The 27,657-nt window shown below is 52.4% G+C and overlaps 1 long non-coding RNA gene across 2 annotated transcripts in view; it reads left to right on the top strand.

The window, feature by feature from the left end:
• Positions 1 to 310: 310 nt before the first annotated feature.
• Positions 311 to 27,657, top strand: part of LOC140844884 (uncharacterized) — a 145,403-nt gene continuing 118,056 nt past the window's right edge. For both annotated transcript variants that reach the window (XR_012123403.1, XR_012123405.1), the window contains exons 1-2: positions 311 to 1,005; positions 2,885 to 3,042. This is a non-coding gene — a long non-coding RNA (uncharacterized lncRNA). The remainder of the gene's footprint in view (positions 1,006 to 2,884; positions 3,043 to 27,657) is intronic.

The following is a 27,657-nucleotide window of genomic DNA, read 5'->3' as shown; positions in this document are numbered from 1 at the left end:
TGGAGCTGGAGCTTAAGTAGTCTATAAACTTCCCAGGGGATGCTGATACAAGACCCTCAGCTGGGATCGGTTATGGGGATCCCTACAGGGCTTTAAGTGAAGAAGCGGGGCAACGTGCTTTATAATTAGAGAGACCACCCAGCCGCGGGGTCAGGGCAAGCTGGTGGGGCTCTGGTGAGAGGACCAGAGACAGCTGTGAGATTCAAGGTGCAGCAGCCGAGCTGAGAGGGGCGGCTCTGAGCCTAAGCGTTCACTGAGCGCACGTGGGTGGTGCAGGGATGGGAGGAGTTCCAGGTGGGCCTGGGCCTGGCAATGCGAAGGCAAGGCACTCGTGGGATGGAACCCAGGAGGAGGAGCCAGCTGGGGAAACGTTTGAGCCGTTGGAGGGACGTCCAGGGCAGTGCGACAAAGACAGGCCCAGAGATGTAGCCACAATCCGCCAGTGACGAGGGTGGTCAGAGCCAGGGAGACAGGTGAGCAGAAACCAGCTGTAACAGGCAGCCAGGGGAGAGTGGCTGGGGAGGGGGCTCGGAGAAGCCGGCCTGGGAAGCCCCGGAGGACCCCAGCCTCCCTTACTTGGGCAGTGGTAGGCCGGCCGTGTTTTGCCGCAGGGCTCACAGCTGAGTGGGAAATAAGGAAGTGGAGATACCAAGGGCAGTGCCACTGGTGGGCAGCTCGGCTGCGAGGACAGGGAGAGATGCTGGTGACCAGAGAGACACGCAGGGTCAAGAAGCCTGCCTGCCTTTTTTTCAAGTTAACAGAATGAATGGATTATGTTCACGTGAGAGGAAGAGACTGAATATGTGGTGTGGCGAAGTTGGGGTTCCTATGGGCAGGATCCTCACTGAACTGAAACCACCTGATGATGTAACTGGCCTGTTGCTAGGCTACCGCTTCCACACCTTTAGGCAATAAGCCATTATTGCACTACATAGAGAGCTCGGCCCAGCGCTCTGGGTGGAGGCGGAGACGCTATGCTCGACCTACGGCCAGAGAACAAGCCAGGTAATAAACCCTTTCACCCCAAAGAACGTTTTCCTGTTAGTTTCTTTGGTCACATTGAATCCATAGCAAACTTGCCCAGGGCTGAAACCCATTGGCAAGACATATGGTCAAGAGGGGTGAAATCTTGGCCAGCAGGAGCGGATGGGGCCCGGGACCAGCAGAGGCATGCTGAGCTCTGACCTCAGGTGAAGGACCTACATTTCCTAGGAAGTGGAGAGAAGGGGCTCAAGCTGAGTATGGATCAGATAGGGTTACCAGATTTAGCAAATGAAAATGTAAGACACCCAGTAAAATTTGAAAACTAGCTCTCACTGCTGATTTATTTTGGTAAATTATTTTTAAAAAGTGCTAAAGATAGCACATTCAGGGCATCCTGGGAAAGTCGATACAGGACACAAGACCAAACCTTTAAATAGAGGACATGACCTGCAAACCCAGGATAGAGTGGCAGCCCTGGATACAGAGTCAGTCTGGGAGAGGTGGGTCCCCGTGGACATTTTCAGAGCTGCTATAAGGGACTGGGCACTGGCAGGTTGGGATGGTGGTCACAGAGCCAGCCTGCCCAGGGCTGGAGGCAAGGCAGTCGGCGGGCTGTGGGGTGACAGGCGTGGGAGGAGAGGAGGTGTGGTCAGAGAGCAGACCACTGACGGCTGGGACTGGAGGGGGAGCAGCTGCCGGCGGAGACACAGTCCTGGTGAGGCTGCTGGGAAGGGCGGGGAGTGGGGCAGTGCGGCCGGGTTTCTGTGGGCAGAGCCCCAGGTTCCTGCAGCACAGCAGCCTTAGGGGAACTGATGTCATCCTCCCTGTGGACGAGCTTCCTGGAGGCCGCAGCCTCCTACGTGGTCCTGTCCTCCTGGCTAGCGTCGTTAGGGTTAAGAAGCCTTGTAATTAAGTTCTAGTCAGATACAGATTTATACTGTAAGGGTCAAATAACCCTCCAGTGTTGTTAGAAGAGAGCCCTCCCTAGCAATCTGCACCCTCCTCGTCCCCGAGATGGTAGCACTTGAACAGTTTGCCCATATCTTTGGCAATTTCATATTGCTGAGTGACACCCTTCTAATAAAACAAAGTTTCTGTGCGGCGCCACGCAGGGGGAGGGAGATGCTTCTTTCTCTCCCGGCCTCTCCCAAGCCCTCCCCCTCCTTCCTGGCCACGGACACTCCCCTACGCATCTGTCTTCCAAGTCTAGTTAGATCATAATTTTAGTTAAAACAAAAATCAGAGCTTATATTATTGTAATTATATGAATACTACATTTATATAACATCTTTATAAAATTTAAAAATGAAGTATGAAAACAAAATTATGTATGTAAATGTTATTTAAAATGTTTATGGTACCAGCCATGTGGTACCACAATCAGTTTTTCTTTACACACCTGCTCTGTCTGCTTCCCATCCTGAAACAGAAGTCTTGAAAGTTCGCTAAGCATTTCTGTGTCCATATTAACTCAGCCTCAGCCTTTGCCAGGCGTGCACCTTAGCTCTCCGTAGGCTCAGCGGCCCCTGGGGACCCCTCCCCGCTGCCCTCATGGCTGCTCGGCCTGTTGTCAGGGTTGAGGTGGGGCACCATCCCCAGAGGAGGGGGTGCCGGCCACCGAGGGCGGAGGCCCGTCTCTGCGGAGCGCCCTGGGCCGCCTGCTCCAGCCCGGCAGTAAGCAGGCCTGGGTTCCGAGATGCTTAATGAAGGGGTCAGGCTGCAAGGTTGGGTGAGGGAGGGTTTATGCACTTTATGCTATAGTTTTTTGACCTGCAATTTGAGAACCTTCTCCTGTGGCGCAAGATCTAACATCCTGCAAGCACCTGGACGGGATCGTGTCGTCTGCAAATAGAGAAGTTTTACTTCTTCCCAATCCGGCCGCCTTATGGTTCTTTTTCAGCCTAAGTGCCCTGGTGTGAGCCTCCAGTACAGTGTTGAACGGAAGTGAAGAAAGAGGACATCCTTGTCTTTTGTTCCTGATCGTAGAGCGAAGCCTCCAGTGTGCGCCATTACGTATGTCTGATGTTTGCTATAGATTTCGTTGACGGTCTTTATCAGGTGAGAAAGTTCGTACTATTCCTAATTTGCTGAACTAAAAAATATCATTTAAAGGGTGTTGGAATTTGTCAGGTGCATTGTCTGCATCTGTCTGGATGGTCATGCGGTTTTAATCCATGGTTCTAGTAATATGGTAGATCGCACTGATTTTGCAGGTGAAAGCAGCATTAACGGGTGACCCCGCTGGTCGTGGTGTACGGGTCTCTGATGCTGCTGCTCTTGGTTTGCTGGCCTTCAGTTGAGGTGTTTTGCATGTGTGTTCGCAAGGGAAACAGGTCTGTAGTTTCCTTGTGGTGTCTTTGTCTGGTGTTGGTATCAGGGTAACTGGCCTCAGAATGGGTTGGGAAGTGTTCCCATGGTATAAGTAAGTCCCATAAAGTATTTGGGACATATTTAAACTAAAGAAAATGTGTTCTTTATCTAAAACTCAAAGTTGCCACGGTGTCTTGTATTTTATCTGGCAAGTGTGCATGAACTAAGTGGCCATGGCGGCAGATGTGGACACGGCACAGGCCCAGGGACAGGTGCTCCTACCCACCCAGGCTCATCTGACTGGTGCTGGCAAACATCCAGCCTGCCAGTACGAGACCAGTGGGGTGGCCTTGGCTGCAGAGGCTCCTCGCCAAGGCCCACCCTGCCAGGATAGCCCACATCTGTGACCGTCTGTGGAGGGACATAAAAGCCATCATCTTGGTCTAACAGGAGACAAATGTCAAGGGCCAGTCTAGCTCCAGGGCTCGCTCTGAGGTTTGCCAAGCTGGGGCTGGTCTTGTATGGCAGGTCTGCTGCTGCTGCTGTCCCCACCCTTCCAGAGGGGTTGGCCCCAAGGGCCCTCCTTCCTATGTGTTCTGCACACTGAACTTGGTCTCAGAACCCGCTTCCTGCGGAACCCAGCCTAAAGTAGCCAAGGGGGACCTGCAGAGTGAGTGCTTCCTTAAATTTTGTGCCCTCGGTGCCTCCTCCACTGACCCTAATTCTGGCCTTGAACTCGAGGTCTGTTTTGCCTTGATTCAGAGCAGGCTGACCTTGACCCCTCACTACTTGACTGGAGAGACCTCAGATTAGCTTTGTGCTATGGTTTCTTTTGATCTGCAAGATGGAGAAAAGAATAGTCCCTGCCTGATAGGGTTGTAAAGACATGGGTGGAGAGTGTGTGTCAGGGGCTTTAAGGGTGCCTGCCCCATGAATTCTGGCTTCCCGGCCACACCGACGTCTCTGAATGTGGGTGGTGCTATGGCGTCCTGGTTAGAGCTTGAGGCTTTGGTGCCAGTGGGGCCTGACTGTGTCTCCAACCCACCCCAGCTGAGGGGCCTCAGGGGTGCTGTGTGACATTCTGAGCTTCTATTTCCCCATCTGCAAAGTGGGGCGACCAGTGTGAGGTGCATACTGGGGTACTGTGAGAGATAAATGACACAGTGCATATCAAATGCTTAGCAAGCTGCATGGCCCACACGTCGCTGCGCCCAGCACGCCTGTGCTGGTAGGTGAGTCATGAAACATGCAGTCACAGGCGTTCACTCCCATTGACTGTGGGATGCATCTCGGCCTCAGAGATAGTAAGATGTGAACAGCTGTGTCCCCTGGAACTGAAGGGACGCCATGTTCTCATTACTCAGTTACCTTTTCCACACAGTAGATGGCCTGGACCACCCCACGCTTCTCCTATGTGACTCACTCTCATGTAGCCTTTTAAAAAATCAGGAGAGAAGTGTCATGTGATCCTTAAGTGCCTCACCTTCGGCGGGTGGGGGTCGGGGCAACATAGACCTGATGGGAGCAGGTTCTCTTGGATTTAAGCTGTTCGGTTGATAGCTTCCAACAGAAAACTATTACAAAACTATTTCCTGAAGATTAGATTTCAGACCAGAAACCTTGAGTTCCACTGTGTTCCTGGCATTTGAATTCTGTGGATTCTGGGCTTCTGCCGGGGGCCTCCCAGCTCCCAGATTCTGACCCGTGTGAGGTTCCTCCTCCTGCTGCAGGAAGGGGCGGAGCGGCAGCACTGTTTCTGGAAGGATGAAGCATGAGCCCTCACCCTCCGGCCCCTTTCCAGCCTCTGCCCTCCAGGGAGGGTCCCCCAGCCTAGCTCCCTGAGCCACCGTGTGAGGGCCGGGTTCCAGATGAGGCTCCACGCCTCGGCTGTGGAGGGCAGCCCTGTGAGACGGACGCTGGCTTTGGCCTTCCTGGCTGCAGTGGACTTCAGCCCAGTGTGGCTTTCCCCACAGATGCCGAGGCTTATGTGGTGGAGCAGGACTAAGCCCCGGGCCCCCTGCTCTACCTGGCTGCTCACCCCTGAACGTCACAGTGCTTGGGACACAGGTTGGAATAGTAACCAGTGTTTCCCAGGGAGCCCGGTGCCCTTTGATTTGAAGGAGCGTCCCACCCTGTCTGCTGTGTCCCTGGCTCCTCCCCTGGGCCTGGCTTATGGTGGGTGCTTTGTAGAGCTCGTTGAATGAGTGAATGAGTGAATGATGTGTTTCAACAAAAATGAATTCTTTTTGTGGATTGAAGTAGCCTCCACAGAGCCCCTTGCTGAGACCCAGTCACTCCTGGTCCGGGGCAACTGGTTCCCTGGACAAGTGGTTCCCTGAGATTCCTTTTCTCCCTGGGGTGTCTGGCTTCACAATCAGTGGCCCAGGGGACGGGGTTTGCAAAATGTGTATTTATGGCTTAGAAGTCCAAATGGGATATGCATCCTGCTTCAGGACCATCAGCTGAGCTGTGGGGAGCTGAGGTTCTAGGGTGGCTCTGGAGCACCTGAAGGGCCCAGGACCCTGAAACCCTGAGAGCTCACCTTTCATGGCTTGTAACACATACAATTCTAGGTGTGTGAGACAGAACCCTTCTTAATATGCAAGTAACGGCATGTGGCCTGGGGACAGACCTTGGGAAGCTTTGTAGATGAGCATCGGCAAGTCCGGCTCGCTCCCGCCTTCCTGATGCGCTGCTGCGGCGACGTGGGCCCCAGCCCATGCCTGCTCTGGGCAGGGGTCAGAGACGCTGCCGAGGGAAAGAACCTGCCGAGCAGGACTTGGGGGGTCCCTCTATCCCTTGCACTACCCTTTGTCCCTACTTCTCCCATCCTGCCCTCCTGGTGTCCACCTCTGGGTACTCCCCTGCAGCTGGGACAGCATGCCCTGCCCCCTGTCTGCTGTGCCCTGCTCCGTCCTTCACCCGCAGCCGGGAGGAGCTTTCCGGAAGGTGGTTCCACCTCCCATCTGCCCCTGGAGACGCCTTGGGAGGTCCCCGCTGCCCTCGCCATCCTCTCCGGCCTCCTCAGAGATTTGGGCCCCTCAACGGCCCCACTGCTGCTCCCGCTCCGCCGGGCACATGGGGCCACTTAGCCGTCTCCCCCCGCCCCCAGCGCTCACCCTACCCTCCTCCCCACGGGTTGTGCCAGGAGCCCTCTCAGGGCTACCCCCACCCCGTCTCAGACCACTTCTCTTTCCTCCAGGCTGGGTGGTGCCCCTGTACTCCCAAGACCTGCGACCCCACTCCCAGGCATTTGTTGTGAAGATCTGAGTACAAGTTCAGGGTCCTCATGCCTCGAGGGCTTGGAAGAGGTGTTCAGAGACCATGAGCAGGTCAATGGCCAGGGTGAGGTGTGCTCAGAGGGCCGGCCTGGTAGATTCCCCCAGCTGGCCTCTGCCTGGCAGGGGCTTTAAAGCCTTTATTTCTTCTCCAAAGTCCCTAAGACCAGACCATGTTTACCCTTAAGAATTAAAGCTTTAAAAGGCCGAGGACTTACTAATGTATGGAAACGGGACATTTCTAAAGAAGTTCTTAATTTACTGTTCAGGATTGATGATATTGAGATGGGCAGACCCCTCATCAAGTTCTTGAGAATGAGAAGAGTTGCTTCGACTCAGGAAGAGCTTGTGACCTACAGACACTGAGGACTTGGTTTCTGTAGGGTTTCCATACTAAATACAGGGCGCCTATTGAAATGTAAATTTCAGAGAAATGCCGAATAACTTTCAGTGTAATTATATTTCATGTAATATTTAAATTTACTTGTCATTCTATATTTTTATTTGCCAAGTCTGGCAATTTTATTTGGAATAAATTTGGGAATAAGATGAAAGTTTTTATCAATATGTAATTCTGTCAGTAGGAAATCTGACATAAATAGGGATGGAATGTTTTGAAAAGACAAAGTAATCAGAAAGATATTGTGTTTCATTCATAAGCCTAAATTAAACTTTTCTCAATTAGCTTTACAAAAAAAAATCTAAGAGGTATCAGTGATTTCCCAGGTGCCCACCATCCATGCATCTGATGACGGTAACCAAGGTAAAAGCCTGAAAAAAACATGTTTAGCAAAATATTTTCCGAAAGTCTGATTTATTGTATTTTTATACATTTTTACTTTTTCTGTTTTTCTTCCTGATGTTCCAAGATCTTTTCTCATTTCCTTTCCACTTTAAGAGCTTCCTTTAGCTATTCTTTAGGACAGGTCTGCTGGTGACAAATTCAGCTTTCCTTCAACTGAGAGTTTGATTTGCCCTTCATTTTTGAAGGGCATTTTCACTGATAGTTCTTTTCTTTCAGCTTTTGATAAATATTGCTCCACTTCCTCTGGCCTCCGTGGTTTCTGATGAGAAATCACGTCATTCAAATTGGTGTAAGTGAGGTGCTGTTTCTCTCTTGCTGCTCTCCAGATCTGCTCTTTGTCCTTAGTTCTCAGGAGTTTCATCATGATGTGTCTTGGTGTGGATTCTTTGGCTTTATCCTGTTTGTTGTTTGCTTAGCTTCTTGAATCTGTAGGTTTGTGGGTTTTTTTTTTTTTTGCCAAATTTGGGGAAATTTCAGCCACTGTCCCTTTGAATACTTTGTCATTCTTTCCCTCTTTCCAGGACTCTGACGACATGAATGTCGCATCTTTCATTACAGTCCCACAGGTTCCTGAGGTGCTGTTATATTTTTCTTAGTCTGTTTTTTCTCAGTGTCCAGACTGGTCATCTGTTGTTTTCTCTTCCACATTACCAGTTATTTCCTCTGCCTTCTCTTTTCTGCTGTGGGCTGTTCGGTGAGCTTAAAAAACTTTGCTTTTTATTTTTTCAGTTCTAAAATTTCTATTAGTTTCTGCTACATATCTTTTTCTTTGCTGAGGATTCTATTTCTTCATTTATTTCAAGTGTGTTTATAATTCCTTGTTGAAGCATTGTTGTGATGGCTGCTTTAAAATCCTTGTCTGATAATTCCATTGTGTGTCATCTTGGTGTTGGTGTCTATTGGCCATCTTTTTTCATTCAAGTTGAGATTTTCCTGTTTCTTGGTATGATGAATGATTTTTATTTGTATCCTGGACATTTTGGGTGTTCAGGATTTAATCTGAATCTATTTTAGCAGGCAACCTTTGACACATCCTTACTGGGAGAAGGGAGTGTTGCCTTATTACTGTCAGGTGTGGTGGAAGCCTGGGTTCCTCTCTTGGCCTCTGTGGACACCCTGAGGGATAAAGAGGATGACTCCCCTGAAATCATAAGGGTGTTGGGTGGCAAAGTAGTCACTTCATTACATTGGCAGTGGTGAAAGTCCTGACCCCATGAGGTTTCCTCTGATACCACTTTTGGTGTGTATGTGAGTGTGTGTGTGTGTGTGTGTGTGTGTGCGTGCGTGCGCACACACACATGTGCATTGATTTGCTTTAGACTAAGTCTATGTCATAGATTGCCAACTATCTCGGGAAATCCTAAACCCACTGTTGCCTTGTCAGTGATACTTAAAAGTACCTTAAATCTCAAGCATTATATTAATCTTCATGGAAAGTGGGATAAAAACAAGAGCAGTGTGATTACAGAGCCAGGACTGACAAGGAGCAGGCACCAGGGGCTGGTCACGGTCTTTGATCTCTCTAGAGTCTTCCTGTTGCAGGATATGAGTGCACCCACCCTGAAGGGAATTCTTCTTGGACGAAGAACCTGCCAGGAGGGCTTTGGGGACTCTAGGTCTGGGCAAGCTGGGCCTCTAGTTTGGGGCAGGTCTTTTATGCTTTGGGTCCTGGTTTCCTCATTTTCAAATCAAGGGGAGAGACTGAAGTCTCTGGTGAATGACTCTAAACATATTTGGCATTCCCCATTTTTGTCTGTGATGGCAAAAATCAAAATTAGGGAAGGCTCTTGGGAGTGGGGAAATTGAATTTGCTCTGGTGATTAGAGCGTGGGGACTTTGTGTGCAAACTTGAATCCAGCTGTCACAAGCAATGGAACAGCACAAGACCTTGGGATCACCACATCACAGGTCATTGCCCATGCCTGGTTTGTCTCTAGAAACAATTATATTTTCCCCCAAAGGCCCTTAAAATCTAAATCAATTTCGCATGTCATCCAGCTCTGACACTAGCTTGTCATGGGATGTACTGGGGGCAGAGGCCCTGAGGATGGCTTGCACCTCGTCCTCTGGCTGGGCCCTGGCTTTGTCCAGGGCAGGCTTGGAGGGGATGCAGGGCTCCTGTGGCATTTCGCAGACCCAGAGCCAGTGCTGAGTGTTGAAAGCCTCTGGGAGATCTCTGCACTGTCTTCTAACATCACAAAAGTTCAGGAAACAAAGTGCTGGTCATTGATGGAGCAACAAAATGCACACTGGTGTTTGGATAGAGGAGGATTTTCAGGTACTTTGAGTCATTTCAGCTAAATTAGAGAGTTTAAAAAAGTTAAAAACTAAAGACACCAATGGGAGGAATGAGTTTATGTGCCCCTGCTGAACGAGATGGAGACGACCCGGTCACTTACCATCCCTGGGAGTGAGCCGTCCGAGCGCCTGGGCTCCGTGGGTGCGGGGACCGACCCGCCCTTCTGGGCTCCCAGGGCGTGGCTGTGCTGGTGGCCTCGCCAAGCTGGTCTGTTTGGGGTCTGGGTGATCACAGTTCTCCATTTAGTCTGGCAGGTACATTGTATCCAGCACAGAGCTAGGAAAAGAATGGCTTCCAGAGCCCCAGGGATGGGCAGCCCTCAGGGCCTCTGTCCTGTGGTGGAGGAACTCTGCGCAGGCCCAATGCAGGCTATTACTACGCAGGACAGGGTCGTTTGTCAGTGATCAGCCTCCTAGGGTTTGGGTCAGCTCTGGTGGGCGGAGGTTGGGGGTGGGGGTGGTCCAAGCAGATTTGTGCCCCATGTAGGGAGCCTTTGGAGAATGACAATTTTAGCTCTACCACCCGCTCCATTCACCCAGATCTCAGCCACGCTTCCAACAAGTTAAACGTGTGTGGCTCTCATTCTGTGTTTTATTGTTCAGATGTTGGTCCTTTAATATGTAATTTGGCCTGATGTAGGGCTGAGAAAATGCATTGTCTTATTTCACCCTTGACATGTTTATTGCACAGAATTTCTAAATCTGTGGGGACGCCTGTTCAGGCTGCTTCCTTGGGAAGTATTTAAAGGGAGACAAGTCAGCTACCGAATGCAGGGAAGGGGGGAAGAAGGAGGGGAAGAGAGAAAGAACGCGAGGGAGGAAAGAAATTTGGGTAACGAGCCCCTGTCACCTGCTTTTCCTTCGTGTCATAATTTTCTAAGTGAGATGCTTTCCCAGTTGTTTTTTTCTCCCGTAGTCAGATGTGAACTGAGCCTCCTGTTCGTCCAAGGAGAGGGGCTTGTTTCCAGCCCCGTGACCTCGGCGTGTCCCTTCACTCCTCCGGACCCCTGTCTCTTCACGTGCGGAGGGAGGCCGAGAGTGTTGTCCGCTGCTCAGACTTGAAATGATCAAGGGCCGGCCGAACCCAGCACTGTTTAGTGAGCGAGCCTTAAGGCAGGGGTGACGGGGTCCCCACGGGAAGCACCCGTGGCAGAAATCTGATGTCTGGGAGGAGTCTGCTAGGGGAGGAGGCAGGCCTGAGGGTGGACGAAGGGTGTGCTCGTGAGAGGCCTGGGGTGGTAGGGCCCCCAGCCACCTGAGGGCACAGAGGAGCAAGGGGCCTGCTGAGGCGAGCAGGTGGACGCCGGGAGCGCTCCTTATCCCAAGAGCCGTGAGAAGCCGCCTGCCAGTGTAAGCAGGGCCAGTCACAGTGGGACTCGCATTTTTAAAAGTGTCCTGGCTGTGGGAGCAGCTTCGTGTCCAGGAGAGACCAGAGGTTCCTGAGACCGGCTTTGATGCCGGCGGCTGGGGCTGTCGTGGTTGGCGGGTGGTGGAGGGCAAGGGAGAGAAGCGGGCTGGTCTTAGAGTTGTTTGGGAAGTGGGGTCCGATTTGGTGGCCGATCGGATAATGAGTTGTGGGGAAGAGGAGAAGGCATCAAGGATTTCTACCGCGTGCAGCTGGGTAAAGAATGTTGTCATTCACTGAGGGGGGAGCTGTCAGATGAAGCTTGGGCTTTGGCAGTGTTGAATCTGAGACATCCCAGTGAAAAATATGGAACAGGTAGGTTGGATGTAGCGTTCTGGGATTCAGGAACGAGGTCTGGTCCTATTTTCTCACCCTTTCCCATATCTACATCGCCTGTCATGTGGCGTTTCAGTTTCTCCATTGAGAGGTAGAGTAAACTTTTTTGACCCTTGAATGGAAGCCCAACTTTCTTCCATAAAAAACCCTAAAATCTGCTCAATCCCATATCCCTTCCCAGCTACATCCACTTTCTCCTTTTTCTTCTATGATGGTTCAGAGTCCTCCATGTTTGCTGCCCCCATGATGAAGCTTATCAAATACGTTCCTTAAGCGTATCTATACCTGTACCAATCTATATCATCTATCTTCATATCCAAGTAGTAATCACCCATGTAAGTATGTTTTATGTTTCTAGCACCCTGAAGCCTACCTTGTGTCCCTTGCTTTTGATATTTCCCTCAAATATAGCCTTTTTTAAAATCCCTGTCACCATGAATTACTTTTGTGTATTGTTGAATTTCTTATGCATGGATCCCGTGGTATGTGCTCTCTTGTATCTAAGTTGTTTATTCAATAGTCAGACATTTATTCATGGTGTTTTGTGTAGCAGTAGCTTTTTTTTTTGTATTCTTGTGCAGCAATCCATTGTACAAATGTACTATATATATATATATATATATATTTTGAGAAGGCTTCTCTCATATTTATTAATCAAATGGTTGTTAACAACAATAAAATTCTGTATAGGGGAATCAATGCTCAATGCACAATCATTAATCCACCCCAAGCCTAATTCTCGTCAGTCTCCAATCTTCCGAAGCATAACGAACAAGTTCTTACATGGTGAACAAATTCTTACACAGTGAATAAGTTCTTACATGGTGAGCAGTGCAAGGGCAGTCATCACAGAAACTTCTGGTTTTGATCACGCATTATGAACTATAAACAATCAGGTCAAATATGAATATTCATTTGATTTTTATACTTGATTTATATGTGGATCCCACATTTCTCCCTTTATTATTATTATTATTATTATTTTTAATAAAATGCTGAAGTGGTAGGTAGATGCAAGATAAAGGTAGAAAACATACTTTAGTGCTGTAAGAGGGCAATTGTAGATGATCAGGTGTGTGCCTGTAGACTATGTGTTAATCCAAGCTAGACATGGGCAATAAAACATCCACGGATGCAGAAGATTTCTCTCAAAGCAGGGGGGGTGAGGTTCTAAGCCTCACCTCTGTTGATCCCCAATTTCTCACCTGATGGCCCCCCTGCGACTGTGCCTGTCTTAGGTTGTTCCTCCCTTGAGGAATCTTACCCGTCTCTGGCTAACAAGTCATCTTCTGGGGCCATACAGGGAAATGTAAAGTTGGTAAGTGAGAGAGAAGCAATATTCTTTGAAAAGGTTAGCTTTTTACTTCTTTGCAGATTTATGCCCTGTGGCTTCTATGCCCAGCATTTGTCTTGAGGTATCTTTATCACTTGGAGGAATTGTGATACTCGGTAAATTCGATATGAGGCATGATTCTATTTAAGGGTTGTAATAATTAGGAAGGCAGAAGAAAAGCTATAGAAGTAGCAGGCGGAAGAAAACATGGGAAGATTGATTTCTTTGACATATCTTCTTGTAGAGTAACATAAGCATGTATAGGTTTTAAACTACTAGTTAAATTGTGCACACACATTAACATAATAGGAATACAGTTACATAACCAAAACAGATCTATAATTACCAGCCATATCCAGGCTAACCAAGAAAACCAGTTAGACATCCTAGGCATTTGTGAAAATTTGCCTATGATATGATGGATATTGTCCAACTGTACTTGAACAGTCTGAGAGAAATCAGACAAATTAAAACAACCCATTCCTGGGGACTGTTCACATCCCATATGTTCTTTTAACAGTAGATAGTCTGTAATTGTAAGATTTTGGAGCGCTACAACTTGCACTTCTCCTAATTCTTGGTTGAGTTCCAACAGTATAGATCCAGTCAAACTTGTTGTTTTACTGTATGCACAGGCCAGCTTAGATATCACCTTCTTCATTCCAATGGCAAGTCCAGGAACCAGTGGGATGAATGCAGCTATAACTGCAGCATCGCCTGGATCTTTGTTGAGGTTTTTTGATGATCATCTTCTGGTATGAGTCTTCCAGAGAGGGCTGATGTTGGAAGTTCTTCTTCATATTGTATCTTAGTTCATTTTCTGGGTAGCCAAATTAGGCTTTGATACTCTCCAGATGTACTATATTTTATATATTCATTCTGTTGGTAGACATTTGAGTTGTTTCCACAGTATCGTTCTCTTGTGACTTTTTTCTTTTGATCCAGTGTCCAGTGTGTCTGGTAAGTTTTGATCGAATGTTGGACATTGTAGTCATAAACTGATGTAGCTCTGAATGATGTTACCTTCTTTTAGAGAGGATTTACTTCTGACTGTGACAGGCAGCCTGATTAGGGGGAGACTAATGTAATCCAATCACATATTGAGCTTATTTGAAGTGCTTTTTAGCCTTTGTAAGCCAAGTCTATTTCTGGGTCGTCCTTACTCCCTGGTGGCATTTGGTGCACCCTGATCTCCAGGCACCCCACAGTGGAGTGAGCGTGCCCAAGGGTCTGCTTGGCTTTTCAGACTCAGATTTCATTTTCTGCAGGGCCTGTCAGCTCTGGACACTGTGCAAATCAGCAATTGCCTTGAGGTAAGTGGTGCAGAGCGCTGGGCTCACAGCTTCGCATTTCCCTTGCCTCTTAAGGCACCTAGGTTTTGGCTGACTCGGTACCTTGAACTCCAGTTTTTTCCCCTCAGCCCTGTGAGACTCATGAAAATGTGTTTCTGTCACTCACAGCAGCCACTTCCTGCTTGGCTTCCAGTCCTCTCAAACCTGTGCTGCTTAGGAGTCTTCAAATACCTGGAGGGTGGAAGCAGCACTTACTATTTGACTCGCTTTGGTCGGTTCCTTTCTCCCAGGGATCTTTGCACTGGACCCAGCTTTTCTTGTTATTTTTTGGCACGGAGTTTGGTCTGGTACAACCTGTCCTGTATGCCGGAGAAGACTGATGACATAATTCCAGACCACTTGTTTCAATAGCAGTTTGATCTTTAAATTTATCAGATGATTTTTAAATTTGATTTTCCTAATTGTTCTGTGAAGTAGTTAGCAGAGTTGTTTCTGCTTTACGGATGGGGGACACTGAGGCTCAGAGGGGTGAGATGGTTGATGGGGTTTCCATGACTGACACGTGGTGGACCTTCTTTAACCCTTACCCATCATGAATCTGCTTGCACTGTACTGACACCATCTGATAGAATCCAAACTGTGCTCAGGGAACAGGAAGCAGCAGTAACTGAAGAAGGGGAACCTGGTGGGTGGTGGTTCAGCCACAGGGTTAGAAGGAGGGCACTTAGTGAAACATGAGTGAAATTCTCTATAAACAAATGCCATGTGGATACAATTATTCTCACTCTACGTGGCTGAGAAGTCCCAGCAGCAAATACACCTGCCCTGCACACAGCATGCGGGGCCGTCACCACATCCTGCGCAGGGGCGCCGGGGGCAGAGTGCAGGCACTGGCCCTGTCTGCCGGCTGGGTCTGTGGGCTGCCTCTGATCGTTGGCCACTTTCTCCAAACGCAGAGGGCGGCACTGCCCATGAATCACGGGCTTTTCCTGGCTAGTGCTGATGCTGGGCTAAATTCCACAAGCAGAATACCAGTTGTGCATGTTTCCTGAGAGAAGCACTAGCCCGCAGGTGCAGAAGTGAAGGCTCTGCAAAAGTGTGACACCCCTGAGCCACACCATGAGCCCCCCATGCCCAGCCCCCTCTTAGGCAGGACAGCAAAGGGGAAGAACCCTTTTTATTGTCAATGTACATCTGTGAGGGGACGTGACCCTCCTCAGATGGCTTCTTGGGAGGCCTCTCAACTTCACTTATTCCAGGGTGGCTTCAAGAAAGGTCTGCAGACTGACACAGACTGGCCCCCAGGGAGTGCTTGAGGGATGCGGGGGCAGCCGTATCTGGTCTGACTGGCCAGTGGGGTCCAGGCTCTTCTGACCATCTCGTACGTTTGCTGAATATGGGGCAGTCATCTCAGCACAGTGGCACTAGGTCCCCGGGAACATATGGTCCCCAGAGCCCCTCATCTCAGCCTTGTGTGGCCTCCTGGGAACCTCTCGGTCAGCCGTGTCAGCAAGGGGTACGAGGCTACTGGGGATCCTGCTGGGGAGACGCTCCTCACCCCTCACAATAGCACTCCGGTCAGTGTTGGGGAGCCTGGAAGCTCTGGTGTTTCCTGTGGTTGTGGATCTGGGTCACACTTCTAGGGCCTCACCGATGCTTCTCAAAGCCCCTCACCGCAGAGCACACCTCAGGCTCCGGGTGCAGCTGCCGTACGCTGCATTCGTTGAGTGCCACTCGGGTACCCTGCCTCCCCACTGCTTTCTCATGTCCTTTTAAACAGACGCGACGTTGACAACCTGTTCCCTTATTATGGACTGCGTGGTATCTCCACATCCCTATGCCAGAGTCTTGAGACCAGAGTGACTGTAACTAGAGACCAGACCTCTGGGGAGGTGGCTGAGGCTAAATGGGGTCATAGGCTAGGGACCTGATGCGGCGTCACAGTAAGAGGAAGAGGCACAGGCCCCAGAGGTCTGTCTGCAGCAGCGCCCAGAGGAGAGGCCGTTGACGACACCGCAAGAAGGGGCCTCTGCACCCTGGAGAGGGGCGTCCCGGGAACCAGCCCCAGGGCCCCCCTTGTCTTGGGTGTCGGCCTCCAGGGCCATGAGGAATGAAGTCGGGGCTGCCCACACTGCCTCAGGTCCCTCTCATTCACCACCACCTGGCCTCGAAAATGTACCCCCACCCCAAATGGGGGTGCTTCCTAGTTCCTGAACACACCACACACGCCTCATGCATATCACACACACCCTACGCACACACACCACACCAAACCTACACCCCACAGTGTCCAGCCCTACGTATGTATTCCCGTAACTGTGGGTTGGCATGTGGCTTTAGGGTATGGTTATGATTAGTGACTGAAAATGTGCTTCCATTTTTGGAATCCCAGGCGTGGGTCCAGACAGCTCAGGGAAGGCTCCCCATTGGCCCCGCTGCTGGCCACCCAGGCCCATGCACTCACCTTCTGAGCCCAGGAGGTGCTCACCACGTGGGACTTCGCAACGCTGAGGGAGATGAGCGCTTGGGAAGATTCCTTTCCAGTCTGGGACCGCGTGTCCCTTTTTGCGGTGGGTTGAACTGCATCCTGTCCCAACCCCTAGCACCTGTGAATGTGGCCTTATTTGGAACAGGGTCTTCGCAGAGGTAAATGAGCTGAGACGTGGACCTATTGGATAAGGTTGGCCCTACATACAATGACTAGTGTCCTTGAAAGAGGAGGGGAGGTTGGACAAGGAGACTTGGGGGAGACGCTGAGGGAGGAAGGCCGTGTGAGCACCAAGGCGGACATCAGCCCGATGCAGCCACAGGCATCCAAGGATGGCTGGCGGCCCCAGGAGGACCTGGCTGTGGTGCTGGAGTTCAGACGTCTGGCCTCCTGCCCTGCGAGAGGATGGATTTCTGGTGTTTGAAGCCGGTAGCTCCAGGAAATGAGGATAATTCCCTAAGTGGTTCTTGAGCCCTGGCTGAGAGGCAGCCACGCTCTCGGTACCGAGCCAATAGGTGGACCCAGTCCTGCCCTCCTGGGACCTTCAGTCCGTTGGCCCCAAAGGAAGAATGAGCTGCAGTACATGGCGTCCTGCTGTCGTGGCTCCGCTCTGCTCGCACTCGCCTTCCCGAGCGCCGGAAATCTGATGACCACGTGCCTTGCCAAGGAAGATTCCTTCCCAGGCTGCCGCGTGGATTCTGGCTTACTTGGTAATGACTCCTGGGGCCGGTGGGTCTCATGAAGAGAGGATCTTTCCAGAACAATCTGGAAGGTTAGGGATGGAGGACAGTGGACATGTGGCAGCCTATGCAAAGTGCTGGTTAAGGTTCAGGTTTAATGACAGCACCTGGACATGGTCTGAATCAGCTTTCAAGTGGCACTGACTTCCCAGGCGCAGCTCCAGGGGGCTGGTTTATGTCTGGAGGGCCCCCTAGCCTTGCATCTCCTCTAGCCACACGTCTCTGTTGTACCTTGACCTACACATTCTGGCAATTTTCTGGAAACTGCTTCTAATTAGCCTTACCTTTGACTTACATGGCTGTGGTCTGAGGCGGAGTCCACATTCTTTTAAGTGTTTAGAATTATTCAAAAGTGGGAGAGGCTGCCCTTTGAGCATAGTCCGAGGATGTCATTGCACTCTGGCCATCGTCAGCCCCGACAGACTTCTCTCTCCCACCTGCAGGCCCGCAGCCTCCCTGGGGAAGTCCTGGATGGAGGGGCGCACGCCTGGGCCCACGGCACTCCTGCCACAGGCCTCATTCCCGTTGGGTCTCCCAGGGGCCCTGACACTGTGTGCTGACTCTCCCCTGGCAGGGCCTGACCCCTCACTGTAATGCTTGGGACTGTTCTGAATCCTCTCAAAGGAAAAACCCACCTGTTCCAGCAGCATTTATGGAGGGACCTGAAGTGAGGAATTCCTTTGGTCCAGGGTTGGCGCCCATCCGAGTGGTGTGACCGCCTCCACAGCTGGTCCAGGGAAGAGGGTTCCATAGGTGCCAGAGCTCTGAAATGGTCCCTGATTCCAATGACTAGTCTTTGTTTCTCTGCCTCTGCTCCTCTGTGGAGCCAGGAGGGGTGTGAAGAATGAATGAATGAGTGAATGAGTGAGTGAGTGAGGGAGGGTATGAGCAAATGATGAAGGGATGGATCTTTTCTTCGAAGGCATGGACCGTGGGCCTCAGGGCTCCCCTGGCTGGGCCGCTGGGCATTTTCAAGTACCTCCACCACATCCTCACAGCCTGATGCGTCGCTCCGAGTGAGTTCTCCCAATGCCTTGGACCCCCAGCTGCACTGGAGATGAAAAAATCCTGCCGACTGGCGGACCCCCCCCCCCCCCAGAAGTGGTGCAGTCGGGCCCCCAGAGCCGTGCTCTCTGGGTAGAGGCTGGCTGGGCTCCCAGCAGCCTCCGGAAAGCAGCAGTGATCCTCTAGACCCGCCCTGGTGTCCCGCATTCACAGCAGGTGCCGGGAAGCAGAAGGCCTCGTCCTCGTGGTTCTCACTGTTCCCACCTGCTCCTCCTGACTCATGCTGTGCCCACTTTGCCCTTGACCTTCGGCCTGTCTCCCTTTAGGATACGTGAGCCCTCTTTTTTGGGGGCAGGATTTTACCTCCATTTTCTGCCTTCTCCTCACAGCCACCTGCTTTGACCACTCGTGGGCACTCTTGTGTTCCAGGCCCTGCTCCAGCCCTGGGGAAGTCAGGGCCCTCAGGGAGCCCCCAGGCTGGGCGGGACCCCGAAAGCCTGCTGTGAGCTGACAACTGGGGCTGGAAAAACCCTCACCTGTGTCTGTCAGGGGAGGGGAGGCAGCCCCCACCCTCGGAGCTCTCTGTGAGTGCCCCCAGCCACCCCAGGACCTCCCCAAGGAGCCTGTGGGGCCAGGGCACAATTCCAGGGCACCTTGGCCCACCAGCAACAAGCCTGCCAGAGTTGAGGAGCTCCTGGTATCCCTGAACTTGTGGAACCCACTCTTGGGGCCTGGCAGGACCACCACTGCCTTGAGCACTGCCCCCATCTCTCATCTGCCCGAGAGAAGATCCTTGGCCGCGTTCTGGGGTGTTTGCTCGTGTCTCTGGGAAGTTGGCTTTTGGTGGTGTGTGTAAGTATGTGTGAGTAGGGCTTGTTTTATAAAGAAAACAAAAGTGGTTTTGAGGAATGAAAAGCTGAACACAAAGCTTTGAACATTATTTAAATGCTTCTAGAGCAGCCGTTCTCTGCTGGGGTAACTTTGCCCCCCGGGGATGGGGACGGCCAGAGGCATTTTCGGTCACCACACCCGTGGGGTTGCATCCGTGCTGGGGGAGTGTGCTGCCCAGCCCTCTGTAATGTGCAGGCACCGCGCTCAGCACTGAAGGACCCTCATCCTGTGGACAGTGCTGGCTTGTTCCCCTGGGTCCCTCTGAAGAGCCCCTGGGTGCTGCTGGAGATCTAGGTCGGAGTTGCACACCCACGTGAGGATGGGTGCAGACCTTCATCCTGCCCCCCAGGCCAGCCCCCACCAGCTCACCTGGGGTTCTGCAGCCAGAGCCCTTCTCTCTGGGGAGCAGCCCTTTTAAGGTGCATAAGGTGGAATCCTTGTGCCCACAGGCTTGCCTTCTCCATGGCCTCCCCGAGTTCTCTTTCCTCTGTTGGCCCTTTGTCTTGGAGCCCCGAGCTGTGGTGCGAACAGCGGGCCTGGCCTTCCCCGCCACCTCCCCAGTACCCAGAAGGGCCTGAGGCAGACCGTGGGGGGCAACCTGCTTCTGTATCTGATGTTTTGACCCCTGGGCCTTGCTGCGTCAGGAGAGTCTGCCCCTCCCAGAGTAGCCGGTCCCTAGAGATGGCAAATCCTGCGGGGAGCATGGCGCTGACATGCAAGCCAGCCAACCCGGGGCCCGGACCCCAGCCTGCCTGCTCTGTCTGGGCTCCTAGACATGTGCAACACCAACCCCCTCCCGATTCTGGCAGGCCAGGCACCAGACAGCTGGGGGCGGCTCTGTACTGTCGGAACTAGCCAATCCTAGCCTGGCCCTACTGTGTCTTGCCCATTCCTTCCCTTGAAAACCCCAATAGACTTTCCCACAGTTCCTTTTGGTGTTTTTCTCCTCTGGCCACACGTGGCATGGTGGTACCCCCCACCCTTGGGAACTGTGAGTAGTAAACTATCTTTTCAATGGCAGTTATTTCCTGATCTGTTTGCCACACCAGACCTGAATAAAACCCGAATCCCAGGGACATTTTAATGTGGCTTCGGGAGTCTTCTCCTGTGCCACGGTGCTCCCTCCTGAGGCCGCTTCTCGTTTCTCACCATCCATCTCCCTCCTGCCTCCTCCCATCCCTCCATCCCTCCATCCCTTCACCCATCCACCCATCCACCCCACAGCAGCTCTGTATGGGGGGCTGTGCTGCCTGGCACTGGGCTCGGCCCTGGATTCAGCACGAAGCGGCACAGCCCAGGTCCTCTCCCTGTGGAGTTTACCTGTACACCCCTGGTGCCCCAGTGGGTTAAAGCCAGGTCTCACTGCCTGCAGCCCCTGGGCAACAGTGAGTTTGCAGGCCCTCGGGGTGGTGGCCATCGTGGGAGGTGCTGATGGCCACCTCACAGACGGAGCTTATGTCTGGAGTAGGGACTTTCTGGAAGTGCCGCCTGGCCCGGCCCTCGTCTCTGAGTGTGTGTTTGCCGGTGACTGTGCAGCTCACTTGTCCCTCCTCAATCGGGTGCTGGTGCTTCGAGGACAGTCGATCAGACCTTCCCCTCCCGATTCCGAGCCTGTTGAGAACTGACAAAGGATCTGGGTACAGAGCAATGTGTCACCTTACGCTCTCTGGTAAAGATGGGACCAGTCGGGCTTTCTGCTGCTTCCCACTGGGAGGACCGCAGGGGCCCACGGAGGAGAGGGGCTGAGCTGGTGGGGGGAGGGTGAACCAGGGCCTGGGACTGCGGGAGGGCCAGAGCGCAGCAGGGCCGGGGAAGGGGTGGGCCACCCTGATGGGCCCCAGTCAGCCCCGCAGCTGAGTGGCACCTTCCACCAGAGGGAGCCCATGCTGCTGCCTCTCCCAGGAGTGTCCCTGTGTGCCCAAGACCTGGGTTACCACCCTGCCCAGGAGACTCCCAGGTTCTCATCCCCAGAGCGCCTCACCCGCCGCAGCCCAAGAGGACTGTATCTGAGGCCCTGAAAGTCCGATGAGCAGAGAACCAAGCTCCCAGATCCCCGCCCCACGGTCTAGTCTTCCTGCAGCCCCGGGGCAGCCAGCCGGTCAGCAGCTCCTGGTGATTTCCCTTGCAGACCCCACTCAGGCCTCCCGCCCTGTCCTCTCCCACCCAGGCTGCATCACCTGCCATCTGCCCCTCTTGTTCAGGTGGTCTTTTCTGAAACCAGAGTGATAGTCCGAAACAGGAATCGGTGATGTTGCCCTCCCGCATGGAAGCCTGCTGAGTCCCCGGGCTCTGAGGCCAGGACCCAGCCTGCTGCCCCTGCTCAGGCCCTGCCGGCCTCTCCACGCTGATCCACGTGACTCACTCAGCCACTGAGAGCCCAGCCCCAGAGCGAAGGCCTGCGTTCGCCCTAAGTCACGCTGCTGGTGTTAGCTATCTGGTGGCCCTGGCGCAAGTGCAGAGCCCTCCCAGCCCGTGCTTGCCTCCCATTTCCCTGCCGATGAAATCTCGTCCTCAGACTGTGTCATCAGCCTGGCCTTGGAAGTGCCAAGATGTAGTGTCCCCTCTCGGCTCGCCTCCAAAAGTTCAGGTTCATTTTGTCCCTTTGGCCCCTGTTTGCTGTCTGAATTCCAAAGCTTTGAAACTGACCCCACCTCACTGCCCTGCACCACGGGGGAAGAGCAGGGGGTTCAGAAGTCACCTTTCTGAAGGCAAGGCAGTCTTGCTGTGCACACAGGCCAACTGGAGGTTGGGGAGACCACTGACTGGCTCACCCAAGACCCTGGGCCCTGTTTCTTTCCCACAGAGGAGACTCTGCCCTCCAGCTACCCCCGTCCCGTGACCCGCTTTCCTGCTGACTACCCTTGAGTCCCTTGAGGGCCCTGTGCCTCACAGGCCCTTCCTACTCTCCACTAAGGACACAGCTTCCCATTCTTGTTCTTCCTTCGTGCTATGATTCTGCCTCCCCATTGTAGCAGTAACTGCACAAGGAATACTCAGTCTGACCGTGACCTGCTCCCCTATTTTGGCTTCAGCTGAGGGGTTCATGAGCTTACAGCCTCAGGAACGAGGCAAGACAGGAACTTCTAGGGGTGATTGGCCACAGGCTCGGGCGAGGAGAGACGATGATATGGGGCCCAGACTCTTCTCTGCGTGGCTCTCCAGTTATTCCCCAGACAGGCTCAGCCTCAACGCAGCGGGCGATTTCAGGTCCTGTGTTTTACCAGGTGACATTCAGCCAGAGGCATATGGTTTCCATTCCATTTGTAAGAGGTGGTAGAAAGAACAGCCCTCTGCCAGGAAAGGAGGGTCAGCCCAGCAACGTGGGCTGCCTCCCTTGGTGGAGAGGGCTGCAAGGGTCCCTAGGGTTGTAGATTTTGACCCTCCGTGAAATGCGGGTGGGGTGCTGGGTGCGACATTTCAGATGGGGCTGACTGGGTCCTTCCCTGCTAAACTGAATGAAGTATGGAAACACTATCTCTTCATGTTCCTTTACTGTGTCCCATTTGTAATATCATTGTTTTAAATATTTCCTCTAAATATATTTAGAATTACATCACACAGTGTTACAATTTTGTTTCAACATCAAACGTAATTTAGAAAACTTAAGAGGAGAAAGCCTATTGGAGTTTTCAGTATCTTTTCCTTAATGTGTTTTTCTCCTTTCTAATGCCCCAAGTTTCTTTTTTTTTTTACTGCTTTCTTTCTGTTTAGAGAACTTCCTTAGTTATTCTTTTGGACAAGTCTGTTGGTGACAGATTCTCTTAATTTTCCTTCATCTGAGAATGTCTTGATTTCCCCTTCATTTGTTGAGGCTGTTTTCCCTGGACATAGCATTCTCGGCAGATGTTTTTTCAGCACTTGGAAATTGCTGTGCTCCTCCTTCTGGGCTGGGTTTCGATGAGAAATCTACTGTCATTTTATTTGTTTTCCCCTTATAGGACGGTGGTGTTTTTCTCTGGCTGCTTTCAAGATCTTTTCCTTGTCTTGAGTTTTCAAATGTTAATTGTGATGTCTTGGCACAGATTTCTTTGATTGGGGTTTGCTCGGCTTCTTGAATCTGTAGTTTTATGTCTTTTGCTAAATTGGTGATGTTTACAGATATATCTTTGAATATTTTTTAGCCTCTCTCTTTCTCCTCTTCTGCTGGGACTCTGATGACACAAGCTTTTGATTTTTGTCATTGTTCCACAGGTCCCTGAGGCTCTTTATTGTTATTATTATTTTTTTAGAATGTCTCTCTGAGCTCAGTTTGGACGGTTCTGTTCCATGTCCCAGCCCACGGTGTCTCTCCTCTGTCCTCTTCATTCTGTTGAGCTTATCCACTGAGTTTTATTAAAACTGAACTTCTTAGTTCTTAAAAGTCCAGTAAAAATATATTCTATTTCTTCACTGAGATTTCCTGCCTCTCTGCTGAGGCTTTCCGTTTTCCACCTACGTCAGTCATATTTGTGATTGTTTCTTGAAGCGTTTTTGTCGAGGTTGCTTCGAGCTCCTGCCAGGTAATCCTAATGTCCACCCCACCTCGCTGTCAGCTGTCATTTTCCACCCCACCTGAGGTCTGCCTGGTGTGATCTTGGGGTGATGAGACTTTGCAGCTGACGCCTGTGGCATTGCTCTGGCAAGGGTGGGGGTGCTGGCTTGGTGTACCGTCCAGCGGAAGGAGTCTGGGCTCCCCACTAACCTTGGCTGTTGTGGGAGAGGCAGAGTTTTCTCTTGGTGTTTGGCTGGAGCAGAGCCGTCACTGCCTGAAAGCTTCTCTCTGCTGGGCCGCCTCTTTCCGATCCTTCAGCTAGAGAGGGCGAGCTTTAGTTGGGCTGTTTTTGGGTCTTTGCTCACAGACCTTTCTGGGCTGTAACCTGTTCATCTCCAAGTCTGGAATATATGAGGCAAAAGGAAAGCCAGGGGGCCCCTGCCCCCCAGCTGTGTTATCGCTGAGGTCCCTACTTTTCAGGGTGTCTTATGTTTGTTTTGTATTTAGTGTCCAGGGTTTGTAACTACGTGTATCAGGAGAAATGGGGAAAGGCAGGCCTACTTCATTTTCCCAGAAGCAGAAGGACCAGGAGGAGTTCCTTTTATATTCAGAAAAAAAAAAATTTTTTTTTAAAATAAAAATTAGAGAAGCTAAAAAAAAGCTAGTGTTTCATCCAGTGTTGCATGTTAATCGAGTCTAAGAGATCAGAAAACTGGCTTCAAGGTGACATCCGTACGCTGAGCGAAGACTCCAGGGGCTGGTGGCGACAGAACTGAATAATGAAATCACTCTTTTGCTCATAAACTTTTCTGTTTAAATATTTTGGCCAGAATTGCCAGTGAGGTTTTGTATGTTTACATTCGTCCGTGACAAAGGAAGGTGGATGCAAAGAAAGACTGCAACCTCGGGTAGTCCATAAAGTTAATAACTGAGAAATTGGACTTTGGCTTCCCCATTCTTATTTTGCTCTGGCTTTTAGCAGAATCAGTGATTATTTTTCATACCAGAAGGTTTCCCAAAAGACGGGGAGCATGCGTGCGGGTCCAGCCACAACCGCCTGCAGGCGTCCGTCTCCGCCTGGCTGGCCCAGGCCACCCGTCCCTCAGCAGGGAGGGCGGGGAGCAGGCTTCCACACTCAAGAGGAGGCTGACAGCGAACCTTAGCCCTTTCTATGACACCTCCTTTTCTGGGTGGCACGTGGAGAGGAGAGTCAGTGTGCTCTGAGCGCAGACAGGGAGGCAGCAACCCTGCTCCATGTCCCCCGGTCCCCAGCCCTCCCCGCGCTCCGGGTCCCTGCCCTTCCACCCTGCCATCATCATCCGAGACACAGACAGTGTGGACCTGGGTGAAGAGGGAGTCTCTGATTTGTTCATTCTACAGTGACAATCAGTGCCCTTGGGCACTGGGACACGGGTGTAGCTCCGTCTGTGAAAGCGGTTACCGTGTGCCTGGAGGTGGCCTCCGGGGCAAACGGTGCTCCTAGCTTACAGTTTCCACGAGACGCCCGTCACACCCTCTGGGGATGTCTTCGTGGGGGACACGTACTCTCCCACCTGACACCCACCTGGCGGGGCTGCTCATAGCTTGGCGGTCAGAGGAGGCAGAGACGTCCTGGGCGGGGTCCAGGGGCCCTGCGGGGACTGGCCATCGCGGGAAGCAACGGTGTCCTCCCTGTCCTGGGCAGATTCTTCGCCGCCCAGCCAGTGGCCATACTGCTTCCTTCGAACGCGGCAAAGCGGAGCTTGGAGGGAACCTCCTGCCCCCACGTCTATATAAACTGAAGTCCTTGGTTAGGTTTCCTCTGAAAGGTGCTCCTGTCCTCCTCCCCCCGCTCTGTCTCCTTCTCCAAGACAAACAGAGGAGATGAGGATCACATTCCATTTTCCTCTGTCTTTCTCTGCAGCTATGTAATTAAAAAAACAGGCAGCGGGGGGAAAGGAGTGAGTCGCCCTGGACCCTGGCTGTGGTTTCTACTCTGCCAACTGGGGAGGGTCCCTCGCCGTTCCTGAGCTTCGGTCCCTGCCTGTCGCAGTGAAGGGTCGGGTCTGTGGGCAGCCCGTCTGCAGGGGGCTCACTCGGCCCCAGCCCCGAGCTTGTTCTTTCACCAGCACTGGGCAGGAAAGTCAGGAGCACCCTTGGGTGCACGGGGGATCATTGGCGCGCTCCGATTTCCTTCAGACAGCTGTGAGACCACCGCCTGCTGCTGCTCCCGAGGGAGGGAGTGCGGATTAGCAAGGCCAGGACCCTCTGCTCCTTCTGGGAGCTGGGGGGGTGTCTGGGTGGACCGGCCAGACCGGGCGCCTCAGCCGGTTGCTGCTGGCCGGTTGCTGCTGGCCGGTTGCTGGAGGGGACCTGTTCCCCATCCCCATTTATGCCTCATTTCCAGTCTGCCCTTAGCGGGGACCCTCACACAAGGCTCGTGGATACGGTCAACCTGACCTTGAGACAGAGAGAGACTTGTTTCTTATTCAAAACGAACTAAACATTTGTACTTTAAGGTGCCTGGGGGCTGCACAGTATGGGCTGACCCCAAGGGTGCCAGGCCCTTTACTGAGTATGTGAGGCTCCCTGGTGACCGTCTGGGACGGAGACAGGAGACGGGCAGAGAGCTGCGTGGTTGGGCGAGAGCCGGCCAGGGTCAAGAGTATTTAGAAGCTAAGCCCCAGGACTTGCAGCCCAGCTGGGTGAGGGCCTGAGAGGGCGTGAGGACAAGGGGCTCCCAGTCTGGATGACTGAGCTGCGGAGAAGAGATGGGAGAGAAGATGCAGTGGAGGCGGCTGGGCTGGAGGGAGGGGGGATTCTGGTCCTGGGCACCAGCCGTGGGACGGGCCAAGGTGAGCGCCAGGGCTGCCCTGGGGGGCGCCTGCTCTAGCTGTGCTGCATAAGGGGCCTCCGTGCCAGGCCCACCCAGGAATTGCACATCTCTCCTTTGTACCGAGTTTTCCACACCACCTACTGCACGTCTCCATGGCCTTATGAGACCAGGGGCCACTGTACTAGTCTTCTGGGCAGGTCTTCTGGGTGGGGGTTTGCTGGGCAGGGAGCTCAGTACTTGGCAGTTCCACGGGAGGTTCTGTTCCCCAGGAAGCGAGGGAAGGTCTCCCTTGGGTGGGTTCTGTCTCTCAAAGAGGAGCCAATGGCAGGAAGATGGGTGGCAGGTGCTGCTTCTGGCTGGGAGGGGCCTTTGTCTGGTCTGGGTAGTGACAGGGTCACATTTCTTAGAGATGCCTCATCGACTGGGGATGTTGGCCGAGCACGAGGGAGCCTCAGCGACACCGGCAGGCCCGGGCTGCTGCAGGAGGGCCCTGCGCCCCCTTTGTGGCTCTAGTCAGGGCCCGGGGAAGAAGTGGATCTCGCTTCACTCCTGCAGGGAGCAGAGAAAGGCCATGTAGACATTAGACGTGGAGGTGGAGTCGGGGCCCAGTTTCAGGCACGAAGTTCACTCGCTCAGATAAAGACGCCTGGACTCTTTCTGCGTCATGAGTCCCGACCCTGCCCGCTGCTGCCCTGCAGGTGGATGTCTGCGTCTCTTTTGACTGTTTGTATATGATAATCATGTCAAATGGCTGTTTCTCTACCGACCCAGGGGCAGGCCCACTGTAAACTTGGTGGCTGTGGTCATCTCTTGGTTTGTCTTTAATATCGTAGTATTTTTACTGGCGAACCATCCCTCCGGAGCCTGGCTCCCTCGCACACCTTACTTGCAAGTCAAGTGTTTTTTCCCAGAGCTTTGTCTCTACCTTCCTTTGGCATCATCAGTGCTGGAGCAAGGACAGAATGTCACAGCCTGATGGGGTGCCCCTCAGAGCTGGGACACGCAGGAGCAGGCCTGACCGCATGGGTGTGCCCGGCCCCTGTGGGTCTTGGCAAGTCCCGCCTCCTGTTCCTTCTCCGAATGTGGATGGCTCCCAAGCCCAGGCCCACCTCAGGGGTCAGCTTATTTGGGGCAGGCTGCCTTCAGGGGCTGGGGGTGGGGGCCGTCTCCCGCAGAGGGCCCCGGGGCGTGGAGAGTGGGCCGCCT

The sequence above is a fragment of the Manis javanica genome, chromosome 12, assembly GCF_040802235.1.
Source record: "Manis javanica isolate MJ-LG chromosome 12, MJ_LKY, whole genome shotgun sequence".
Lineage (NCBI taxonomy): Eukaryota > Metazoa > Chordata > Mammalia > Pholidota > Manidae > Manis > Manis javanica.
The sequence above is the reverse complement of the archived record's forward strand: the minus strand, read 5'-3'. Positions and strand labels throughout refer to the sequence as shown.